Source organism: Myotis yumanensis, unplaced genomic scaffold, assembly GCF_028538775.1.
Source record: "Myotis yumanensis isolate MYYU_CA2020_CCGP unplaced genomic scaffold, mMyoYum1.0.hap1 SCAF_5, whole genome shotgun sequence".
In the NCBI taxonomy this organism is placed as follows: domain Eukaryota; kingdom Metazoa; phylum Chordata; class Mammalia; order Chiroptera; family Vespertilionidae; genus Myotis; species Myotis yumanensis.
Window position 1 is genome coordinate 17638693 of NW_027223756.1, and position 9068 is coordinate 17647760.

The 9068-nt window shown below is 43.4% G+C and overlaps 1 pseudogene; it reads right to left on the reverse strand.

Moving 5' to 3' along the window:
* Positions 1 to 423: 423 nt before the first annotated feature.
* Positions 424 to 8569, reverse strand: LOC139010091 (succinate--CoA ligase [ADP/GDP-forming] subunit alpha, mitochondrial pseudogene; annotated as a pseudogene).
* Between the last annotated feature and the right edge of the window lie 499 nt (positions 8570 to 9068).

Consider the following 9068-nt stretch of genomic DNA (forward strand, 5'->3'; position numbering starts at 1 on the left):
ATGAATCAATCTTGGCTGCTATTTATATGCTTCATCTAACATTGTAAGATGGAGATTATTCCTTAAATATCTTTAGTAATTAGCAAAACTGGCATTTTCTTTAGGCTCAACCAACCTTTAATGAGAATTGATGGCGAGAAGAACATGGTTATGGGACTTAACAGAAGGCTAACACATTCAGCAGCTTTGCTTTTTTTTTTTTCAAATCAAAGGGTAGATTCATTGGCTGTCCCTGTTACACAATGAGGTGAAAATGTCTCAATACAGACCTTCCTAAACCTTGTCTCTGTGTTGGCTTCCCACCGCCCTGGAAGCCCAGGGACAGGCGCAGGCCCACGGACAGAGGACAAGAGCAGCCAAGTGCTGCTGGTTCACTTTATACAATGATTCATTCCGAGCTTCCTGCACTTCTTGCTTTTCCTTTCATGGCATCTTCCTCTTTTCACACTCCTTGTAGATGGTTCTCCCAGCTGCGCTCTGAAGGGCAGAGGTGGTCTCCTTTGCCCCACCTTTTCCTCCCGCAATCATCATCGCACTGGCCCGGCCCATTCTCCTGGCGGGAGGAGCCATCAAGCCAGCAATGAGGACTCCACAGGCTTGGCCTCGGGACCTGAATTATGTTGCTTCAAAAACTCGGCAGCATTTTCTTCGGCATTCCTACCGCTTTCACCAACCAGGCTGATGCCTTCTGCGGCCGGGTCATTCAGAAAGACGTCCAGACAGTCAATAAGATCTGTCCCGGGAAAAAGATAGCCCCCGATGCCAATGCACAAAGAGTGCCCAGTCCAACAGCGTGCGTTGCTTGGTGAACCGCTTCATAGGTCAGGGTGCCAGACCTGGACACGATACTGATTCTTCCTTTCCTGTGATACGGCCGGGCCTGATGCCAATTTCACATTCTCCTGGACTGAGGACACCGGGGCGGTTGGGCCGGATCAGCCTGGTCTTTCCCGGAGGGGAGGGTTGAGGCGGGGGGGGGGGGGGGGGGGGGGGGTCCTTCCACGATACACGTGGCCAAGGGCATTTCTGCCTCCATCGCCTCGTCAATGGCAGCAGCTGCGAAAGGAGGAGGGACATCAATGACAGGGGCTGTCGCTCTTGTCTGCGCTGTGGCCTCAGTACATGTTGGTTTGGATAAAATCGTTGTTAAATGGATAAGGAAATGTTAGGTGCTAAGGAGACAGAAAGGTAAGCTACAGATCTCTGCCCTCAATGAGCTCACAGTTGGGTTCACAGTTATGTTCTTTCTCCAACTGAAGAAGTTAAAAATTGGAGGCAAATGTCAATTCCAAGGCATCTGCCTCTCACACTCACATTCAGAAAGTGAACAAACATACTGGTGCCTGAATCCCTTTTTCTAAACTGTCTGGTAAGTCCAATTCATCTAGTAGTTCGTGCGCATAAGAACAATCACTTCAGATTTTGTATCTCCTTAATCTGTCACCACTCACCAGAAGTGGCCACATGACTTCTCTCTGTCCAATGATGGAGACAAGTGTCTAGAAGCTACTTAATAACTGATAGGTGACTTTCCTCAAATATCAGTCCCAAGACAACGGGAGCGATGTGTCTTTAAATAGGATGTGCCTTTTCTAACTGCAAGAAGGTCAGTAAGAGTTATGGTTTACCTACTGTGTAAAGTGCTTCACTTTATAGTGATTCCCCCAGAGACCTGGAGAATACTCAATAACCTTTCTTCCACTGAGGCGAGTAAAATAATCGTTACTATTAGAAATGCAGTTTGCCGATGAAGGTGGGGGAGCGCACCATGAAACTGATCTCAATGATACTTCTCCTCTCTAGTGGGGTTTTTTTTTTTAAGTGTTGTTGTTAATCCTCACCCGAGGATATATTTAGAGAGAGTAGAAGGGAGGGGGAAAGAGAGAGAGAGATGAAATATCAATTGGTTGCCTCCCACTCGGCCGGGGATCAAACCTGAAACCCGGATACGTGCGTGCGCAGACTGACACTCTAAACACTAAGCCACGCCAGCCAGGGCTCTCATGGTTTGTTATAATGGAGGTAATGGGATGAAGATATTCTCTCTCACTGTAACTGATTGTGCGGTAAAATGATTTTAAAAACACTCACCCTCCAATAAACCCACTCCTTGTATTATTTGTCCCCATGGTAGCTATCATGAGATAATTTAGCTTTGAGAACAAACCAGGGCCTGTTGGTGAAATATCGACCAACTATTGCATAGCAGGGCCCCTGCAAACCCTAACTCAGGACATAGTTTTCAAAGGTCTCCTATGAAAATATCTCCAAGGATTTTAAGTCAGATCAACTCAATATCTAATAGGAGGATTTCTTAGATAAATTTCAAGATGTAAAGTACTATAGGCCTCTGTATCGTACTTTATAATTTCTGAGGTACTTTTGTCAACTCACTCAAGTTTTACAACTCAGCATCTGAGATATTATTATCCCTATTTTAAAATTTTAATAAATGACAAAACTTAGACAAGAACCTCGATTTTATATTTTCCAAGTCCAGCAGCCTTTCAGATTGAAGAATCAGAAGGAAACGATTAAGTACAAAGATTTAGAACAGACATTCACCCATCTTGGATACAACTGGCTTATCCCAGAAACAATTTGTGCCAAGCCTTTGAATTACATGTACCCTAAAAATTTTCAGCATTCAGCAGGAAAATGTCACTCTGACATGGTTTGTTTGGGCTGCAGCACTGGAGCAGTTGAAGTTAATCTTTTCCTTTCCTTCACAGGACTTTGTAGAGCTTTGTGCTCTGTACTGTGTGGGATACAGAGAAGTAGATATTATAGATTTTGCCCTTCAAGTTTTTATTGCTTAATCAGGGTGAGAGAAGGGTAAAGACACACAGTGTGAAACCACAGCGTGAGAGAGCAGAGTCTGAATTTTCAGTCTCTGTGTTTGACGTTTAGGGAAACTCATATGAAATATAGTTTGCATCGCTTGGCAGAGGAGCTATGAACCACTGCTTTCTTGTCATGGGTTGACTTTTTCAACATGGAGAGAAGATTGTTCAAGGTACTGGGGACTTTCTCTCGTCCTGCATCAGGACACACATCTGTTGTGTGTGAGACTAAAAGGTGGGAAGAAACAAGAAGACTGGGTGAAGCTGTACCCTTTGAGACAGCATGGATGGACCTGGAGAGTATTATGCTAAGAGAAATCAGCCAGTCAGAGAAAGACATATAGCACATGATCTCACATACATGTGGAATCTAATGACCAAAATAAACTGATGAAAAAAATAGGACCATAGACCTGGAAGCATGCAACAGACTAACAGATATCAGAGGGAAGTGGGGGGAGGGAGGGAGGGCGGGAAGAGATGAACCAAAGAACTTATATGCATATATGCATAACCCATGGACACAGACAATAGTGTGGTGAAGGCCTGGGGTGGGGTGGGAGCTGGGTAGAGAGAGCAAAGGGGAGAAAATGGGGGACATCTGTAATACTCTCAACAATAAAAATAACTTTAAAAAAAAAAGAAGAAGAAGAAGACTGGGTGAGCCCATCACCAGAATATGGCTTCCAAATCCCACTGTGACAGGAAAAATCAATTCACTTCTCCCTTCAGCAAACATTGACTGAATGCCTCCTTTGCATGAGGCAACGTGATAGACTCTGGAAGGATAAATACAAGAATAAGAACTTATTTCCATCTTCAAGGAGCATGGCAGAGACCAACTCTGGGGTTTGTTTGTTATCCAGTGAGCAGACTCTTTTGTGTGCATGTGGAAAATTCCCATTTCCCCTGGCCCTATGAGGGGAAAGTATGTGTGAGCATGAAGCCCGGTTCTGAGGTTAAAAGAGAAAGTCCGGGGTCACATTGAGAGTCAAACCTCTCCTGCAGGTTGACCAGTGAATAACCTAATAGATCACCTTTTTAAATATTTAACCAGATTGTGTAGAGCTTTGCAACTGAAAGCATAGTGTGTGTGGCACTAACGGTTTCGGTTCATTAGGTTTTCCTTGATTCTGGCTTCTTTTCCTTTTTCAAAATCCTTATGGTGTTTTTCCTCCCCTCGCCCTTCTTCGACATCATTTCTAGCCTCCTCTTGGATAAAAGGTCAGTGGTCTCCCCACTTTCTCACAGGTATCACTTATTCCCATTGACATTTACACTTGAGTAAACCTTAAACTTCTCTGACCTTTTTGGAAAAGCTAGATTTTAAAGAGATATTTTCTCTGTTTTAAAACAGTACACTCTTGTTGCTTTTCTTTGCTAAAGGCCACATCACTCCTAGGGTAACGTGGATTTCTTGTGCACCCACTTAGACTTCCCTTCCCCCTGTAGAATGAGGCCCTGCTTCTTTTCTTTCCTTTCCCCTGCGGTGTGGATGCAGATGTATGTAGACACGTGGGAGCTACTTAACAATGAGTTTAAAAAATATCTCGCACACACCACTCTTAGTCACGTACAATAAGGAAGGGAACGAATCAGCCCTGATATGTTCCATTTGGGGTTGAAAATGAAAAACAGCCGATGTAGGAATTTGAGTGGGAAACTGCCAGATACAAGTCTGAAGTCTGGCCTCGCTCACAGACTCAGTTCTGTTTGAGAAAGACACATTGAGCCCTTCCCTTGGCTGACTTTGGGGAATCCATAGGCAAAAGAGGAATAAGACATAAATTCAGAGTTCACCCGCCAGTGATCCTAAGAACATTTTCAGTCCATCTGCCTAGAAACGATTCCAAATTCCTCTTTCCACTGGGGGACGGTGCTTCACACTTGACCTCTTGTCCACTGCTCAGCCCCATCAGGCACTTCCTGCAGCCACCTGTCTGTCAAAGGCCCCTCCGGTGGAGTCTCCTTCAGGCACTGTGCCACATGCGTTACCCCTGTCACCTATCTAACTCTTACAATGAGTCTGAAAGGGACCTGTAAGCTGGGCATGATCAGAATGTGCAAGGAAACCATGGTGTGGAGGCTTAGGAACTTGCCTAGGGCTCCTCCACTCATGAGTCATAGAGCTGATGTCCAAACTGAGATTAGTCTGAGGTCATAACCAGGGCATTTAACTGCTCATGGTGCCTTCACATACACCGAGGGGCCTAGGCTGATAGGGCACACAATTAATTTCTTAAACATTTTATAATAGGACACAACCATCAGCCCAAGGACCAATCTCACTCGGAGTGATTTCATCTATAATAATAAAAGTGTAATATGCTGATTAGACTGGACAACCTTCTGGACAAAGCCCGGGCTGTGAGGAAAGCCCGAGTTCTGGGTGCCAGAGGGAAGCCGGTGCCAGCAGCCAGAGGAAGGAAGGCCTACTCTTGCATGAGTTTCATGCATCGGGCCTCTAGTGCTGTTATAATAGTTCTGCTGGGGAACTATTGGGGGTGGGCTAGTAGTGTTATAGTCACAATCTGTTAGGGCCACCACCTCCCTCTGGGTCTGCCTGACTCCAATCCAGGGCCCCATCAGTGAGGAATCTCAGGTCCAGAGAGAGGCAGGGACTTTCCCAAGATTAGGATTTGAGCTTCCCGATTCCCAATCCCATGTTCTACTCATATAAGTAAGAAAAAACTCTTTCCTCTCTAAGTTCAAAAGAGAGTTGGTTCACCCCTAACCTGAAGTTTCAGACCATATCTTTTCTCTTCATTTCTTTCCTCTTGGGCCTGAATTCAAATAATTGGGAAAGGGTGAAAGGGCCAAAAAAATCATAAAAAGAGGGAATTCCGATAATACAACATCTTGCCACAGGAAAAGGTCAAGTGGTGCTCTGTTTCAGTCTGTAATAGGCTACAATTTGAGAAATCCCAGCCATGAAATACCAGGCAATTTCCTGACCTTTTTAGTTGTGAGTGCAAGTGCTTTGATTCTTAGGACACTCTATATTTATATCTGAAAAGTAAACATTAAAAAGTGTTTCTAGATACCCTGATTTCATGATATAAAATGTAGCCTCCGTGCATGTGTGGGGGACATTGTTTGTTGGTGGTTTGGTTTGTTTGTTGTGTTTTGTTTTGACTGCTAAACATCCAAATGCCCTTCCTATGGCTTCAGATTCCCTTCTTAGGAAACTTGGTGGGAGGCAGTATCCACTTCCCACGGTAGAAGCTGAAGAGGCAAGACCAGCCTCCCTTGCAGCTAGATCATAAGACCTAGGCTGCATAAGGACTTTCTTGTCACCTCTTTCCGCATCCCAGTTTACTTCTAACAAGTAATTGCTTCATTATTCCTTGTAACATCGTTAATAGTTTATATGATTCTCTCTTCTTTTTTCCCCTTTATTTTATTTTTCTCCCATCACCATTTTCTCCCTATATACCCTCTTGGTCATTGATTTGTTGTGAGGCTACACTGACATAACAAATCTAAAATGCCCATGAAAAATAAATTATTTTTAAAATAAATAAAATGCCTAGAACACAGTAGAAATACAAGTATTATTTATTGCAATCTTTTCAACACTTACGTAAAATTCTAGGCTTCTATGGTAAAAGTTAGTAAACATTGGTAACCGGTGCCAACAGACAAAGATGCTTGGAAATTGGGAGGTAGCACCTTGGACAGCTCCAAAGGCTTCCCAGCTTCCCTGCGGCTGTTCGAACACAAAGCACTGTATTTTCCAGCCTCACCTCTCTGTAGAGAAAACCTAAGTGTTCTCCGATGCCTTACAATTACGGGATTGCCAGTCTCCAAGAAAAGAGACATCCTTGTCTATTAGGGATCTGTAGTGTATGTCATGGTCTAACTAGCTCTCTCTCGCTGCGGAAAACAATGAATGTAATATAATGTTATTAAATAATGTTATTAAACAATGTTACCTCCAATAAATTTAATTAATTAATAAGTAAGTAAATGAATAAATAATACATGCAGGGGTAGGCAAAAGTAGGTTTATAGTTAGTTGCTTGTATAGGAAATAATACAATAACTAATCAATAATAATACAGGAATAAACTGTGTGTTTCAGGTACTCACAACTGTAAACCTACTTATGCCCCACTGTGTTTAAAGAATCTAAGCTCTAAGTCAGCCCATGATTTTAAATCCTTGCTCCCCACTCATTAGTTGTGTGACAATAGACAAGTTGTGTGGTATCTTAGTACCTCATTTCCCTTCTCTGTTAGGTGGGAATAATTATAGTAACTACTTTATAGAATTTTAGTGACGACAAAAGGATATTTACATATAGTGTTTATAACAGCCTAGCACCAGCAAGGCCTCACTAAATGTTAGCTGTTAGCTGCTCCGTAAGGCCACAGACTGATTCTCTCCTGCCCTTGCCATAGACTTAGGTGACCCCAAGAAAGGCTTTTTGCTTCCTTAACTGTGAAACCAGAGAGTTGGACCAGAGCAGATATTTCTAAGATGGATTACACACAACCTGAAATCTTCCATCAACTCTGTTCCTTTGTTCAGTCATCCTTGGGTGTGGTCAAGAGTCAGACTTGGAGGAATCTGGGGATCCTGGACACCATAACCCAGCCCTTCAGCTCAGGTCCCTGACTTCACTGCTTTAAATATTGGATGGAAAAGAAGAAAAAAAACATTAGGTTTTCAACATTCCTCTGGACCTAGGTTTTCTGACCCTTCCTCAGGCTTCACTTTAATACCAACACTAACTGTTAAAGGAGGGGCCTCAAAAGGGGTGGGGGGAGCCCTAACTGGTTTGGCTCAGTGGATAGAGCGTCGGCCTGCAGACTGAAGGGTCCCAGGTTCGATTCCGGTCAAGGGCATATATCTTGGTTGCAGGCACATCTCCAGTAGGGGGTGTGCAAGAGGCAGCTGATCAATGTTTCTCTCTTATCGATGTTTCTAACTCTCTATCCCTCTCTCTTCCTCTCTGTAAAAAAAATCAATAAAATATATTTTTTTTAAAAAAGGGGAGGGGAGAGGAGGCATCAGGCATCAGTCTACCCAGGCCATGGCCCTACTCTCTGCAATCCATCAAGATCTTCCTTGGCCCTTCCAGCTATTCATGTCAATAACCCCAGATGGTTGCTCTCGGTGGCGGGATGGCCTGCATATTTCAGTTTTCTGTTGCACCTTTCTTACTGAGAGTCCCTGAGACAAAGCCATGCAGCCCTGCAGCCCTGTTTGCAGACCTGCTTATGAGTTTCCCCTTTAGTCCCCAGCATCTTTGCTCAAGTGCTTTTACAAGTGTTATGAACCCAAACAGTTTCCTGGCACTCTGCAGCTTCTAACATGAGATCATGGTTTAAATCTCAAAATCACAGTATCCCTGGTTATTAATAGCAGGGGATTTCAGCTCAACACAATGCTCTGGTAGACTGCCAGCAATCCAAGTTTAACATTCTCCAGGGTGTGAAATTAAAAGAAAAAAATCCTAAGAGCCTGAGAATTTCTGTTCATTTGAACTAGAGTTTTAACTCCTTCTCTACAATTTCCATTAGCTGTGAGATCGCTGTTCTAATGGTTCAGGATCAATTTTTTTACTGCTCCTAGGGCAAATGACTATGCCTTACTTGTAGCCTTAGTGACTCGTGTATAATGAGTGCTTGTAGGAGATTGGATTATTGCTCAATAATAGTCACTTTCTCCAGTTCACTTCCATAGGAGGAATAAGTGTCGTTGATGTTGGGCTTGGCCATGTGTCTTGCTTTGGCCAATATGATGCTAACAAATGAGATACAGCCAAGGCTGGAAAGGTGCTCATGCGGTTGGATCTGCTCCCTTGGATCTCTGCCATAACCATCGGAAGAATATGTCTAGGCTAACTCACTGGTCCCAGGAGGAGTATAAGAAATAGGATGCACGGAACTCAATGGCTCCTGCTGAGCCCAGACTGTTATCTGATACATTTGAAAAGTTAGTAGACGCGACCCATAATTCGTTATTATTACCTAACACCAGGTTAAAGAGACAAAATCTTCCAATTTTACTATTTGCTCTCCTCCTGCACTGACCTTGTCTCCACCCCACAATTAAGAAAACTACCCTTTTTGAGAAGGGCAGGGCTGTCCTGAAGTCACACTGAGCTGGAGGAAAACGCTTCAGGATTTGTTAGAATCTAGAATTCCCAATAAGCATATCATTGAACCTGTTTTTACCACCGTGGCAAAACTGGACTGAAAATTAAAAATTCATTAC